General features: G+C 35.7%; 1 protein-coding gene across 1 annotated transcript in view; it reads left to right on the top strand.

The window, feature by feature from the left end:
- Positions 1 to 647: 647 nt before the first annotated feature.
- Positions 648 to 14,536, top strand: part of LOC135210208 (uncharacterized) — a 149,869-nt gene continuing 135,980 nt past the window's right edge. Inside the window, exon 1 of the mRNA XM_064243043.1 lies at positions 648 to 1,590. The gene's annotated coding sequence lies outside the window, so the exon portion shown is untranslated. The remainder of the gene's footprint in view (positions 1,591 to 14,536) is intronic.

Genomic DNA, 14,536 nt, shown 5'->3' with positions numbered 1-14,536 from the left:
ACCGCTGCTTTTGTTGGTGCTTGCTTGCTTGTTTGCCTTTTTTTTATTTGCTTGCTTGCTTGCTTGCGCAGGCTGCATTATTGCAGTATGCATATTTGGGTATAGATCGTATTTCAATGTTGAAGAATTGGGAGGCCGAAGGGGTGGACAACTTTCTTTTTGCTTCTCCGATGCGAGTGGATTGGTTGTTCACGTAACCATGACATTGAGAGAGAGAGAGAGAGAGAGAGAGAGAGAGAGAGAGAGAGAGAGAGGAAGGATTCGTGGTCAGCAACGGAGCGACAGAGGGAAATTTCGAGGCAGACAGACATACAGACAGAGATCGACATAAGCGACTCGTCGTCGCTCGAACGGCAGTCGTTGTATCCCCTCGTAAATTATCCGCCGCGGTGAATAGTCGGCGAGCGAGAGGTCGCCTGGTTTCGTCGCCGACGACGACGAATAATCTGACGCTTAATAATAGTCAACCTCCCTGGTCTCTGTCTGTCTGTCTGTCATGGGCGCAGGTGTGCGCAGGATAGGCAGGTAGGAGGGCGGGGCAGGGGGCGGGTGGTATTATATATCTCCCGGAGAAGGGTTGGGGAGGGGGAGACGAACCCAACAACAGGAGGCAATCGCCGTTAGCGCCTCAGTAAACACTGGGCGACTGCCGTCGTGTGTAGTCGTCCGTTCTGCTGGTAACTGGGTCCCGTGCGTGGCGCTGGAAACTCCAACGGCCCCGAGTTCTCGATTCCCGATTCCAGATTCCTACTCGCGTGCGATCTCTCTCACTTTCTCTCTGTCTCTGTCTCTCTCTGTAAAACACTCCTCTCTCTCTTTCTTTCTTTGAAACAATCCTCTCTCTCTCTCTCTCTCTCTCTCTCTCTCTCTCTGGAGTGACCGGCGGCCCCGTCACGTGCGTAAGGACGTAAGACTACTTCTACTATTACTGCTTCTCGTTGTGTCCCCCCCACCCCGCTCCCCCTTCTGCCTTTCGCTCATGAGTGAATGAGGAGGAGGAAGAAGAATGGAGAAATATATATTAAATACGTATGAGAATTCTCGGAAACCATGGATTTGATCAGTGAGAAGGAAAGAAGACAATACGTTGAAAAGTGGCGCCGGAATCATTCCCGAATTCCTGCGCTGAGTTGACTGAAGTAGAAGAAGAAGATGATGATGGCGATTAGAGCTGAGATTTCGGAGTAATGACGAACCGCCAATGAACCGTAATGACATATCGCACATCAGTGATGAGGTTCGTTTAAGTCAAGTCAAAGGAAAAGGGCTAAAATTGTTTTCAAAGTTTTCTTCTGGAAGTTTCCGGTTATTGTGGCTTGAGAGAGAAACAACAGTACTTTGCAAATCTTAGACTCGGCCGCGGGTTTGTTTACGAAAAAAAAAAAAAAAAAAAAAAAAAGACTAGCGGCGGGCGGAGGCGTCTGAATTGAACCGAAGGTGTCTTGAGTAACCTTCCTTCTAAGAGGCTCTTACCTATTTGTAGTTTAAACTTCCCGCCGCCTTTGCCCAGAAAGTTTGCGTTTAAGTTGACACCTTCGAGACGGCTTCTTCTTTTTCTTCTTCTTCGTCTTCTTTTTCTTCAGAGTCCAGGTAAGGAGGAGTCTTGTATTGTTTCTCATTTGTTGACTGAGCATCTTCCCAGTCGTTGTGAAAAGCTAGAGATTGATAAATCACTTTGTTTATTAAGAAGAGTAAGGACTTGATAAATCATTTTGTATGTTTAAAGAATTGAGATTTTAATAAACCAGTTTATTTAGAAGAGAAGAGTATGAATCACTTTGTTTATTTAGTAAAGTAAGAGTTTGATAAATCACTTTATTTAGTAAAGTAAGAGACTGATCAATCACTTTGTTTATTGACAAGAGTAAGACGTTGATAAATCATTTTGTATGTTTAAAATATTAAGATTTTAATAAACCAATTTATTTAGAAGAGAAGAGTATGAATCACTTTCTTTATTTAGTATAGTAAGAGTTTGATAAGTCACTTTATTTAGTAAAGTAAGAATTTGATAAAACACTTTATTTGATAAAATAAAAGTTTGATAAATCACGTTCTTTATTTACAAATAAAAGTAAGAATTTTACATAAGTTGGTTTATTTAGAAAAGTAAGAGTGATAAATCACTTTGCTTATTTAGTAAAGTAAGAGTTTGATAAATCACTTTGTTTATGTAGAAAAGTAATTGTTTAATAAATCACTTTGTATACTTAGTATCGATTACGACGGTGACACTGACGACAGCTATATATTAGTATTCATACAGATTTAATGTATCTCTGTTCAAATTCATGCCATTTCATCGCACTTGAAAGAGAGAGAGAGAGAGAGAAAGGTCACAGAAATAAAAGTAATAAGTTGCATCCATCGAAGTGTTTGAATAGATCTTCTTCAAGTTTATTTTAGAAACTAAACTTGATCATTTTCGCTTAAAAAGGTCTGAAAATGATGTTTAGCGTTGAGTTCAAGATACAGGAATTGAAGCATAGGATATTTATGATTTATTTATTATAATGAAAATGCAAAAAAAAAAATAACTAATGTGCATGTTAAGCAGGATAGAACAATTATTTTAATGAAATACAGCGTATTTGTTTCATTTGGAGAAGCAAAGCTCTATTTAACCTTAGATATTAGCACGCGCTCCGAGTAAGCTGGAGGTTTGATCACGCTTTTTTTTTTTTTTTTTGTCATATTGGTCTTATCACTCTTAAACCTTTATGAATATGTGTGTGGTGGGGGCTTTCATGTGTTTATATATATTTTGACATATCAATATTGTTGTAAATTTAGCTTGCATGTTTAATTGAATATATAAATAATTACCTAAATAAGTAGATGGATATAATATACATTATTTTCCAGTGGAAGGTTGGTCTTCAGTTTGTTAATAGGTGATTTAATCGTTGTCAACAAAATGATTATTTAAGGAATGACGTAATTTGCTGAGGCATATTTACGGTAGCAAAGTTTTATACCACACTCTTAAGTTTAAGAGAAATACATAAAGATGCTAAATACCTTTATCTTGATACGTACATTTTCAATCATGTATCAAAATGTATTTCACGAACGATGTTATGTTTCATGTATCTTACAGGAAATCAGTATCACAGTACATACATTTCCATTCATGTATGAAAATGTATTTTACATACAATGTATTGTTTCATATATCTTATAGGAATTCCCTTTTGGATAACCATCACTTACGTATATTTCCATTCGTGTATCAAAATGTATTTCACACACAATGTATTGTTTCATGTATCTTATAGGAAATCCCTTTTAGATAAGCATCTCATACATATATTTCCATTCATGTATGAAAATGTATTTCACATACGGTGTATTGTTACATATATCTTATAGGAAATTCCTTTTAGATAAGCATCACAATACATACATTTCCATTCATGTATCAAAATGTATTTCACATTCGATGTTTTGCTTCATACACCTTATAGAAAGAATGAAAATTCTGACACACATTTATGTCTCACAAAAATGCACATTTTTCCTTCCCCACTGTCACCTGATTTATAATATCTCGTATCTCTTATATTTTGGAATCTCCCCCCCCCCCCCCCCCTCCCCTTAGGAGATTTATGAATGTAACCCCAATCTCCTGATCTTTGATGAGAGACGCTATTTAATTTATGAATAAAACTGCCTCTGGCGCATTATAAATCATCTCTGTACACTTGCACATACTATGTACACATGTACGCGAAGATGTGATAAGGTTGTGTAAGTTTGCGAGATGTATACACTTACCAATCTCAAGTATATAATTTTTATGAATTTTCACGAATAAATTGCCCAATCACACTTACATTATATCTGTACGTATGTATTCACATGTACGCTAGGATGAGAGGCTCTTATGTAATTTATAAGATATTTACACTTGCCAGTTTCATGTGTGTAATTTTCCACGCCTCACTACACATTTATGTACACATGAGATGAGATTATGTTAAGTTTATTATAAGACTTATGCACTTGCCACCTACAGGGATGTAATTTTCACGCCTCCCTCCGTGGAAGTAACGGAAAATAAACCTTTTGAAATCACAGAAAATAACTAAAGAAAAGCGTCTGATATCAGACGAAATAACTGACGATAAACTCTGGAATCACAGAAAATATCTTGCAAAAACCTCTGATATCAGAAGAAATAACTGACGACAAACTTTGGAACTACAGAAAATAATTGAAGATAAACTTTCTGAAATCACAGAAGGTAACTGAAGATAAACCATCTGAAACAACTGAAAGTAACTAAAAAATAAAACGTCTGAAATCACATAAAATAACTGGAAATAAGATATCTAAATTCACAGAAAATAACTAACAATAAACCATCTGAAATCACAGAAAATAACGGAAATCAAACCGTCTGAAATCACATAAACTGAAATTAATATTCTGAGACAAAACAAAATAACTGAACAATGACCCTTCTGAAATCAGAGAAAATAAGATTTTGAAATCAATGAAAATAATTGAAAAATAAACCCTTCTGACATCAGGTAAAATATACTATCTAAAGCCACAGAAAATAACTGAAAAATAACCATTCTGAAATCTGAAAAAATAAACCATCTAAAATCACAGAAAATAACTGAAAATAAGCCACTGGAAGTCACAGAAAATGACTGGAAAATAGTCCATCTGAAATCACAGAAAATAACTTAAAATATTAGAATAAACCCTCGGCAATCAGAGAAAATAACTTCTGAAATCACATAAAATAACTGAAGATAGACCATCTGATATTAAAGGAAATACCTGAAAAAATAACTATTCTGAAATCACGGAAAATAAACTATGTGAAATCATAGAAAATAACTGAAAAATGGGCCCTTCTGAAACCAGAGATATTAAACCATGTGAAATCACAGATAACTAAACTAGGTGAATTACAGAGCATAACTAGATTTATTAAAATAACACAGAAAATAAACCATCTGAATTACAGAAAATAACTAAATTAATTAAAATAAACCATCAGAAATCAGAGAAATTAACTGAAAAATAACCAACCTTTCTGAAACCAGAGAAAATAAAACATTAAAATCACAGAAAATAACTATAATTATTCCAATAAACCATCTGAAATTAGAAAATAATTGAAAAATAACACTCCTGAAACCAGAGGGAATAAAACATCTAAAATCACAGAAAATAACTAAGATTATTAAAGTAAACCGTCTGAAGCCAGCGAGAATAACTGAAAATTAAACCTGTCTGAAATCGCAGAAACTCTGATATCAACTACAATAATGATTTATCGCCCGTCTCCCCGAGTGACACAAAGGCTACGCACGCTATAGTGTATACCTGTCGATGCTTTTATAAATAGACAGGTGGGAGGGGGAGGGGGAGGGGTTTTGCACACACACACACACACACACACACGTCTGAGAACTCATTATCCAGAGGGAGTGTAAATGGAGATGGATTGGCATGTGCGCTTCGTTTCCAGTTTTGAGGAATCAAGGTTACGTGAGAAGTTTTGAACATAATAATAATAATAATAATAATAATAATAATAATAATAATAATAATAATAATGTTAAAGGTAACGGCAGAATTAAGCGAGTTGATTTTATATATTCCTTTTTATATTTTTCTTACAATTCGGTTCTCAGGCTCAGCGATGTTTCTGAGTAACTGGCCCATATTCATATTGGAAATTTTTAGAAATTCCCGATATGAATATTTGCCAGTTACTCAGAAACATCGCTGAGCCTGAGAAGCGAATTGTAATAAAAATAGAAAAAAGCAATATATCAAATCAACTCGCTTAATTCTGCCGTTTTCTTTAACAGCATTTGCCTAAAAGAGGGTCTTTGCCAAATAATAATAATAATAATAATAATAATAATAATAATAATAATAATAATAATAATAATAATAATAATAATAATAATAATAATAATAATAATAATAATAATAATAATAATAATATGTGGCGCCGTGGAGGAGTGGGTTAGGTCGTCAATAGACTTAAGTCAAGTTAAGCAGCATTGGGGCTGGTCAGTCGTTGGATGGGTGACCGCTCTCCTCGGCGTTGATTCCTTGGGAAAGGATCTTTACCATAATTTCCTGAGTCTACTCAGCTGTGAATGAGTACCTATCCCTGATGGGGTAGGGTCCAGCTATGGGTTAAATAGCAAAACTCAGCAATGATGGAAAGAAATGAAGGAATAAACGACAACGACGTAAATGGAACCTCTGGCAACAGAGGAGCCTCGTCCGGCAACCAGGTATTCAACCCAATTGTAGGGGAAGACGGTCAGGTACTTGGAGGTCGTCATCCAGCAACTGATCACCACAACGACAGTAATCAACAGCCTGAGATTGGAGCTACAGAGGCAAAAAGGAAGAAATGGACGAGAGAAGAAAATAAGGAAATATGGAGATGCTACATCAGAAGCAACCCGACGGAGAGAGGATATAGAAGAAGATTGGTCAACATCTGGAATGAGAGGAATAACACCCCCCAAACAGAGCAGAGGCTGGCAGACCAAGTAAGGAACATAAAGAAAAAGAACTGGCTCTCCCCAACAGAAAGAGAAGAATTGGAAAGGGAAATGTCACACGACAACGAATTACACGAAGACGAACTGAGAGACGATGCCACAGAAGACGACAGGGAGGATGAGGTATCAAACAACGACACACGAAGAAACACCGACGAAGTAACAGAGAGGACGGAATGGGTAGAAAAGATTAGACAATGGATGGAGCCAGATACAGAGAGAACAAAGATCCCCTCCATGAAACCCTACAACACCAAGAAATTATGGAGAAAACAAGTGAGGTCAATGAAATAATGGGCCTAATACACACCACCAGTATCACAGAAACAAATAACTTGACATATGCAGGAGCAAGATTAGTAGCAGAACTGATGGGGATTCGAACACCACACCACCGTCACAACCAGCCCAACAGAAACCAAAACAGCAACCTCCTTGGAAAAGGCGCCTGGAAAAGCAAATCATGGTGATGAGATCTGACTTGAGTAAACTGAAAGAGATGGCAGAAAAAGAAAAAAGGCTAAGAAGCAAGAAAACAAGGGAGGAACTCAACGAGAAATACAAAGTACAAGAGAGGGGACTAAACAACACAATAGAAGATGTAAAACAGAGGCTTAAGGCCAAAGCACACAAGATCCAACGGTACATGAACAGGAATAAGGGATACCAACAGAACAAACTATTCGGAACCAACCAGAAAAGACTATACAGCCAACTAAGAGGGGAAGACAACCACCTAGAAATTCCTGAAGCCGAACCAAGTAAGAGACTCTGGGAAAACATATGGAGCAATCCGGTATCACACAACAAACATGCAACATGGCTCCAGGAAGTCAAGGAAGAAGAAACAGGGAGAATAAAACAAGATTCACAGAGATCACGACAGACACAGTCAGACACCAACTAAAGAAAATGCCAAACTGGAAAGCCCCAGGTCCCGATGAAGTCCATGGATACTGGCTCAAAAACTTCAAGGCCCTACACCCACGAATAGCAGAACAACTCCAGCATTGTATCTCAAATCACCAAGCACCCAAATGGATGACCACAGGAAGAACATCCTTAGTACAAAAAGACAAGAGTAAGGGAAATATAGCAGTAACTACAGGCCTATCACCTGCCTACCAATAATGTGGAAGTTACTAACAGGATCATCAGTGAAAGGCTATACAACTACCTAGAGGAGACAAAACACCATCCCCCCACCCCCACCAACAGAAAGGCTGCAGAAGGAAGTGTAGGGGCACAAAAGACCAGCTCCTGATAGACAAAATGGTAATGAAGAACAGTAGGAGAAGGAAAACCAACCTAAGCATGGCATGGATAGACTATAAGAAAGCCTTCGACATGATACCACACACATGGCTAATAGAATGCCTGAAAATATATGGGGCAGAGGAAAATACCATCAGCTTCCTCAAAAATACAATGCGCAACTGGAATACAATACTTACAAGCTCTGGAATAAGACTAGCAGAGGTTAATATCAGGAGAGGGATCTTCCAGGGCGACTCACTGTCCCCACTACTCTTCGTAGTAGCCATGATTTCCCATGACAAAAGTACTACAGAAGATGGATGCCGGGTACCAACTCAAGAAAAGAGGCAACAAAATCAACCATCTGATGTTCATGGACGACATCAAGCTGTATGGTAAGAGTATCAAGGAAATAGATACCCTAATCCAGACTGTAAGGATTGTATCTGGGGACATCAGGATGGAGTTTGGAATAGAAAAATGCGCCTTAGTCAACATACAAAAAGGCAAAGTAACGAGAACTGAAGGGATAAAGCTACCAGATGGGAGCAACATCAAACACATAGATGAGACAGGATACAAATACCTGGGAATAATGGAAGGAGGAGATATAAAACACCAAGAGATGAAGGACACGATCAGGAAAGAATATATGCAGAGACTCAAGGCGATACTCAAGTCAAAACTCAACGCCGGAAATATGATAAAAGCCATAAACACATGGGCAGTGCCAGTAATCAGATACAGCGCAGGAATAGTGGAATGGACGAAGGCAGAACTCCGCAGCATAGATCAGAAAACCAGGAAACAAATGACAATACACAAAGCACTACACCCAAGAGCAAATACGGACAGACTATACATAACACGAAAGGAAGGAGGGAGAGGACTACAAAGTATAGAGGACTGCGTCAACATCGAAAACAGAGCACTGGGGCAATATCTGAAAACCAGTGAAGACGAGTGGCTAAAGAGTGCATGGGAAGAAGGACTAATAAAAGTAGACGAAGACCCAGAAATATACAGAGACAGGAGAAAGACAGAAAGAACAGAGGACTGGTGGCACAACAAACCAATGCACGGACAATACATGAGACAGACTAAAGAACTAGCCAGCGATGACAATTGGCAATGGCTACAGAGGGGAGAGCTAAAGAAGGAAAGTGAAGGAATGATAACAGCGGCACAAGATCAGGCCCTAAGAACCAGATATGTTCAAAGTACGATAGACGGAAATAACATCTCTCCCATATGTAGGAAGTGCAATACGAAAAATGAAACCATAAACCACATAGCAAGTGAATGCCCGGCACTTGCACAGAACCAGTACAAAAAGAGGCATGATTCAGTGGCAAAAGCCCTCCACTGGAGCCTGTGCAAGAAACATCAGCTACCTTGCAGTAATAAGTGGTACGAGCACCAACCTGAAGGAGTGATAGAAAACGATCAGGCAAAGATCCTCTGGGACTATGGTATCAGAACGGATAGGGTGATACGTGCAAACAGACCAGACGTGACGTTGATTGACAAAGTCAAGAAGAAAGTATCACTCATTGATGTCGCAATACCATGGGACACCAGAGTTGAAGAGAAAGAGAGGGAAAAAATGGATAAGTATCAAGATCTGAAAATAGAAATAAGAAGGATATGGGATATGCCAGTGGAAATCGTACCCATAATCATAGGAGCACTAGGCACGATCCCAAGATCCCTGAAAAGGAATCTAGAAAAAACTAGAGGCTGAAGTAGCTCCAGGACTCATGCAGAAGAGTTTGATCCTAGAAACGGCACACATAGTAAGAAAAGTGATGGACTCCTAAGGAGGCAGGATGCAACCCGGAACCCCACACTATAAATACCACCCAGTCGAATTGGAGGACTGTGATAGAGCAAAAAAAAAAAAAAAAAAAAAAAAAATAATAATAATAATAATAATAATAATAATAATAATAAGAAAAATAATAATAATAATAATTGAAAAATAACACTTGACCTGGACCTGATATCTAGTTCTAATAATAATAATAATAATAATAATAATAAATTCAAAGAGAATAGAAGTAGAACTTATCAAAATTATGAAATTGTGATAGTTTCTGCTTAGTCATATTTATGATGGTAGTTATGATCATTGTAAAGGAACATTAGTAGAAATTTATTATTATTATTATTATTATTATTATTATTATTATTATTATTATTATTATTATTATTGACAATAAAGGAAGACTGTACATGCCGCGTTTTATTCATAAAATGCATCTGAGTGAAAACACGATTTACGTAAATCTCGTCTGTTTCTTGCCCGAGATTTGCAATCCCCCGCCTGCAGCCATTATCATTCAGTATCTTTTTAAAAAGGTTTATGAATATTTGCATTGCATCCACCTACGAACACTTTCGCTCGATAGCTTTTAATAATAATAAAGATACTTGACACTACGGTGATTTTAAATGGTATATTCTCTCGTCAGACGGGAGAAAAAGGCAATATCTAGTGTCAATAGATTAATTGCTTATTTTATTTTTACAGGCGACACGCACAAAAATTGTTTACCTTTTGTGATAAAGTGTAAAATTGCTTGAATTTTGACGATAAACTCGACGTAAATCTTGACAAAAAAAAAAAAATAAATAAATAAATAAATAAAAGGGCTGGAGACCTCTCTCTCTCTCTCTCTCTCTCTCTCTCTCTCTCTCTCTCTCTCTCTCTCTCTCATTTGTGACGGCGTATTGTCAGTTAAAACACTAAATTATCATCACTTGTATTTTTATCGCCTCAATTAAATAACGTTCATTGTAGTAATAATAATAGTAATAATAATAATAATAATAATAATAACAAAATCCATTACCGTTATAACTGTTGTTATAATAACGGCCTTTGCAAGATTCAGTATTTTCCTTGTTATTCATTCGTCTTCGTACCTACATTATAGATAACTCTTACGCTATGTATGACGCTCCCCAGTCAATATTATTGATATATATTTTTTTATCATACCGTCAATATATAATGAGAGAATGTGGTTCGCCTTCGATTTCTCTCTCTCTCTCTCTCTCTCTCTCTCTCTTTTGTGGGAAGAGACAATTTTTTCTCTCAACTTACATTGCATGATCATTTCCTTGTTTTTTTCTTCTTCTTTTCTCTCGTTATCGATAGAATATTCCCGTAGGTCTTTTGAGGTGAATGCTTACGATCTCTTCCTGCCGTTTTGTATTCAAATCTTTTATTAATATAAGTTTCAGACGTTAAATTTAATTGCATCATATTGTATTTTGCGTATATTTTAAAAGTTTTTTTAAATTTGAAGTCAGTTTTTTGCTCATTTTTCTCCTTGTGCTAATTTTTACGGATTGTAAGATGGCAGGAAAGATGCCCTATTGCCGACTGACTGAAAATGGGTTTAAAAAGTTTTTAAGATGAGAAACATTGCTGCTTAGAGCTATTGAAACTAAAAATAATTGAATGGAGAAGCAATACCAACCAGAGGTACTTCTTTATTCAGAGACTAAAAGATTTTAAAAAAGATTTAAACAGTAAACATAATTTACCAAAGCCAATTTACTTTTTATTGTTTATACTACGTTTAGATAATATATATATATATATATATATATATCCTATAAATAATATATATATATATATATATGTATGTTGTATATATATATAGTATGTATGTAATGTTTATGTATGTATTATATATATATATGGTATATGTATGTATATATATATATATATAATATATATATATATATATATAAAATATATATATATTAAACATTAAGTAAAACATAGAATATATATATATATATATATATATTAGATATATATATACATAAGTATAATATATACATGTATGTATGTATATTTCATCTTGTACGCATTCTGTGCTGCATACAGAGTAATGATATAAAAAATGTTATAATCTCTGCATTCTAAACTGGAGAAGGCAACTGTCATATCCTGTTTCTATAGCAAATCGATGACAATTCATAAAACCAAACAGACAATGTTTACGTTTTTGTTTTCAGGACAAATACAAAGTATGTCATCGATAAATCTAAACTGTGTTTCATTCTCTATTGCTTATTATTGTGAATACTGTAAAAGTATTATTTATTCAAACTAGCGATAGGGAGCCTTCCAAATCAATATTAATATTTTTTTAGTAATTCCTAATAAATAAAAGAAAACACATTTTATATATTTTATTTTTGTAGGCTAATATTTCCTGTTAAATAAAAGAAAAAATGTTTTTTCCACGTCGTTAATTTTTTGTGGGCTGATATTTCCCTCTAAATTAAAAATAAAAACGTTTTTTATAATGTTTAAATTTTTGTAGGCTGATATTGCCCGTTAAATTTATAATAAAAAAAGTTTATTGCAGGCTGATATTGCCCGCTGAATTTAAAATGAAAACTGTTATTTTTTTATAGTTTAATTTTTTGTAGGTTAATATTTCCCTTTGAATTTCAAATAAAAACATTGTTTTCACGTTGATTTTTTTGCAGGCTAATATTTCATGTAATACAAAAAGGTTTTTCCACATTGTTTACGTTTTGTAGCAAATATTACCCGTTATCAAAGTTATAAGAAAAATACGCCTAGACGGATCAAGTCACATCATTCTCAGTCACCCGGAGATTTCAAATCACTAGGAGATTTCTAAATCACCAGGAGAATTCAAATCACCAGAAGATTTCTAAATCACCAAAATCGTTCTAAGTCACCAGGAGATTTACACGTCACAAGGAGATCTCTAAATCACTAGATTTCCCGTGACAAGGAGATTTCAGAATCACCAAGAGATTTACACACATCAAGAGGAGATTTCAAAACCACCAGAAGATTTACACGTGACGAGGAGATTTCAAAATCACCAGGAGATTTACACTTCAAGAGGAGATTTCAAAACCACCAGAAGATTTACACGTGACGAGGAGATTTCAAAATCACCAGGAGATTTACACATCACGAGGGGATTTCAAAGTTACCAGAAGATTTACACGTCACGATAAGATTTCAAAGTTACCAGGAGATTTACACTTCACGAGGAATTTCAAAATCAACGGGAGATTTAGTCGTCACAAGGAGATCTCAAAATCACCATGGGATTTACACGTGAAAATAATATTTTAAAATCACCGGGAGATTTAGACGTCACAAGGAGATTTCTAAATCACCAGGCGATTTGCACGTCACAAGGATAATTCAAAATCACTAGGAGATTTACAAGTCAAAAGGAGATTTCAAAATCACCAGGAGATTTACACGTCACAATGAAATTTTAAAATCACCAGGAGATTTATACGTCACAAGGAGATTACAAAATCACTAGGAGATTTACACATCACGAGGAGATTTCAAAATCTCCAAGAGATTTACACGTCTCAAGGAGATTTCATAATAACCAGATTTACACGTGACAAGGAGATTTTAAAATCACCAGGAGGTTTAAACATCACAAATAACTAGGAGATTTACACGTGACAAAGAGATTACAAAATCACCAGGAGATTTACACGTCACCAGATTTCAAAATCACCGGGAGATTTACTCTTCACAAGGAGATTTCGAAATCATCAGGAGATTTACACGTCACAAAGAGCTTTCGAAATTACCTGGAGATATCAAAATCACGAGAAGTTTTCAAAATGGATTACATTCCTCGGTTTAAGTAAACACATGTAAATCCCTTGGTGATTTTGAGGCGTTCTGGTGATTTTGAAATCTCCTGGAGATTTTGAAATCTACTGGTATATTTTCAAATCGTCTGTTGATTTCGAAATCTCTAGGAGATTTGAAAATCACCAGGAGATTTGAAAATCACCAGGAGATTTGAAAATCACTGAGAGATTTCAAATAAACCATGAGATTAAAAAATCACCAGATTTCAAAGTCACCAAGCGATTTACATGCATTTACTAAAACGAGGAATGTAATCCATTCACGCTCGCGGTTGAAGTCAAAAACTAATTCGTACAGGAAAGCATAAACAACGGTGGACGAGGCTGAGCCCGAAACAGACTTACCGCTGGCTGTGTTCCACTAATGTGGATTTAGTTAGACAAAGTTTGGGAGCCGTTAATAAACTGTGGTTTTGAGATTAGTAGTATGTGAATCTGGTATCTTTCTCTTTAGAAAGTCTGTGCATCTAAAATTAGATCAACGTTCCTTGACGTGAATCGAAGACTGTCAGAGGTACGTCTTGCTCCAACTTTTTTTTATTTTTGTTTATCTTAAATTAGATTTACTTTCCTAGAAGTAGTATTTCTAAAATTAACAGGGTTACATCTTGCTCCACTTTTTTTTAAATCTGAAATTCCATTTACGTTTTTTTTATGTAAATCTAAAACTATCGAGGTTACGTCTTGCTATGATTTTTTAAAAATCTGAAATTAGATTTACGTTTGTTGGCGTCAATCTAAAATTAACAGAGTTACGTTTCCTCTTACTGTTTTTACGTAAATCTAAAATTAACGGAGTTACGTCGTCTTGCTCCTACGTTTTTTTTATGTCAATCTTACGTTTTTTGACGTTAATCTAAAATTCTAGGTTACGTTTTTTTCTTACGTTTTTTGACGTCAATCTAAAATTATTAGGGTTACGTCTTTCGCTTACGTTTTTTGACGTCAATCTAAAATGATCTTGCTCTTACGTTTTTTGACGTCAATCTAAAATTATCAGGGTTGTTTTGCTCTTACGTTTTTTACGTCAATATAAA

The sequence above is a fragment of the Macrobrachium nipponense genome, chromosome 39, assembly GCF_015104395.2.
Source record: "Macrobrachium nipponense isolate FS-2020 chromosome 39, ASM1510439v2, whole genome shotgun sequence".
NCBI lineage: Eukaryota > Metazoa > Arthropoda > Malacostraca > Decapoda > Palaemonidae > Macrobrachium > Macrobrachium nipponense.
Note: the sequence above shows the minus strand (reverse complement) of the source record. Positions and strands in the feature narration are given on the sequence as shown.